We start from the raw sequence: 2,704 nt of genomic DNA on the forward strand, positions 1-2,704 counted from the left end.
TGTCAGTTTTCTCGTAAATCGTTGACACTGAAAAATTGATCATTTTGTAATTTGAGGCCTAATTGATGTTTCTCTTTATAGGACAGAGTCTACAGACTATGAGCCCTAGAGGGCGCCAATGGGATATCAGTCTTCAAAGAGGGAGAGAAGTTATGGGAAAAACCGATGAATAATTAGGCATGAGGGAATAGAAATTGAAACCGATACACATGAATTCAGGAGACCGCCGAGGAATTCAGGAATGAAATCGCTTCTTTCCTAAACATTTGGCGTTCCGGAAACTCCACAACTGCACTAGCCAAGCTATTCTACATTTTAGTTGTAGTCAAAATAAAACTCCTTGCCAAACTCCTTGTCATATCTAAATAGTATTAAACTGATTCTCGAAAACTTCACACTGCAGCAGCAGCAGCAGCAGCAGCAGCAGCAGCAGCAGCAGCAGTCTACATAGTGTTGGCTATTGGGGGCAAAGACATCTAGGTTAGATAAAGAAGAGAGAAGGTGATGTTTTGTTGTTTCATTACAATTTATGCAGCAAACACAATGAACTCGGTTAATGTCTGTGTAACAAGTCAACATTACGAGTTGGCAAAATAAACTCTCCAAAAGCTGAGAAGACAGTCACCACCCGACGACCAGACTGGAGAACATTACTCCAAACAAGGGAAAAGACGTAGATAGATAATTTCATCAAGAAACATAAAAAAAACATTTCCTCTAGGTAGCAACCTTTTTGAGAAACAGAGGAAGCAGTATTACGTAGTATATACTGCTCAAAAGTCAATTACATATTAGGTGTTACATCTGAAATCTGGAAATGTCACTGACATGTAAAACCGTACCATGTGATTATAAATCAGAATGGAAAAGCGAGTGTTGTGGATCGACTAACCATCATACATTGAGTTTTAGTAGGGTTAAGCCTCATACCCCAAAGCTAACTCCACTCTTGAATATCCTGTGGTTTTGGTGATCGAGGTCACTGGTTACATAGCTTGTGATTCATAGAGCTAATTATTTTTCAATAAGGGAGGAAACTGAAAGAAAGTTTGCCCGAAAAATTATATGAGAAAGAAACGATAATGGAAAAGTAACTAACTGAACGTGTTGGCTATAAACTCAGAAATACAACATTAAAACCCGTCTGGTTCGTAGAATGAGGTGGCGGCTAGGAAGGCCTCCAATGTAAATGTAGAAGGGTTGGACAAGAATTCAAGATGTTTAGAAGTGGGGGAAAAATAAATAAATACAACGTTCCTTATTCACCTCTGCGGCCAGTGAGTGTCTTGATCTTCGACGGTGTTGTAAAAGAAGAAAGCTGTTGCTGTAATCATCATTATCCAGGTTTTTCCCCTTTTATCGGCCTCCATTCTGTTCATCAGTCGGAGCCCTTTTATTTTTATTTGAAATTTACATTTTTCTTGAATGACTAGTTTACACACATCTCGACTGACTTTGTATAGAGAGAGACTGACTTTGTATAGAGAGAGAGAGAGAGAGAGAGAGAATTGACACTTTAGTATGGACACGGATAGAATAAAGAATATGCGCAGAAATTACCACCAGTTGCAGTTTTATTTTGTTGGACTTATTTTACATGGCTGAGGGAAAAATTAATTAAAAAACGTTGTCAGAGGACGGTACGTTGTTTAGAGTGACAAACAATGACCGGAACAACTCGGAAGAGTACAGGTACGGCGAATATTTAGAGTAGACCATGGTATTTTTGAAAGTCGAGCTTGGGAGTCCGTGTGATACACAGCAGTAATAATTAGGGACAGGGAAATAACATTCGTTAAGTATATAGGTAAATCTCTAGCGATCGGGATTGATAAATGAAATAGGACTTATAAATGAGTATTTACTGAGTAGGTGAATTTGATAGATAAACTAAAAAAACTGAGATTGCCGTATGTATTAGAGCAGAAACATAATTGTGTGAACTAAAACAATGCAAACAATTTAAAGAATAACCGATTGGTGGAATGACACTGTATTGGTGGTTTGGCATTTAACGGCATTGCGAGGACTAAGGTCCTAGGACCTGTACCCTATAATTTCAGCTATCATAATGGCGGAATCCCATTACAACGAGAAGTGTGCCAAGTAGCGAAAAGTAATCCGAAGGTTTTCGCCTGCCTAAAGGGAAAGAAAAAGGCAGCTTAAGTTGATGTTATTGATCAATACTATCGAGGGAAGAGTGTGACCTGCTGTATCACGTGAAGCTAAAAGATGGTCTTGGTGCGGATGAGAAAACTGATTAAAGTCAGGGAAGCATCTCCATCTCTGTCTGGTTCGTGTCACCTTAGTAAAAATGGATGTTACTGGAAGAAGAACTAGGTGCATGGATTCCTACATCGTACGATTTGAAAAGATTGGTTTTAAAGATGAGCTTGTGTAATAGTAGACTCAACGGATGGCTTTTAAAAAAAAATCTTTTTTTTACGGAGGAATGAGTCTTACGCAAAAAAAAAAAAAAAATCCTTTAGAAATTTAAATTAACATAATTACAACCACATGCTCTGAACGATTTCTGGTGGAAATGCACACACAATAATTGAAGTAAAAAAAAATTCATTTGACAAGAAAGAAAATCGCTCAATTTTTTCACAGGCACCAATACGTTTTACCAGATGTTACACATCTTATTTAGGTTTAGTGTATATAATTTTTGAAAATGTAATGAATCCGTTTATATTTTACT

Source organism: Macrobrachium nipponense, chromosome 6, assembly GCF_015104395.2.
Source record: "Macrobrachium nipponense isolate FS-2020 chromosome 6, ASM1510439v2, whole genome shotgun sequence".
NCBI lineage: Eukaryota > Metazoa > Arthropoda > Malacostraca > Decapoda > Palaemonidae > Macrobrachium > Macrobrachium nipponense.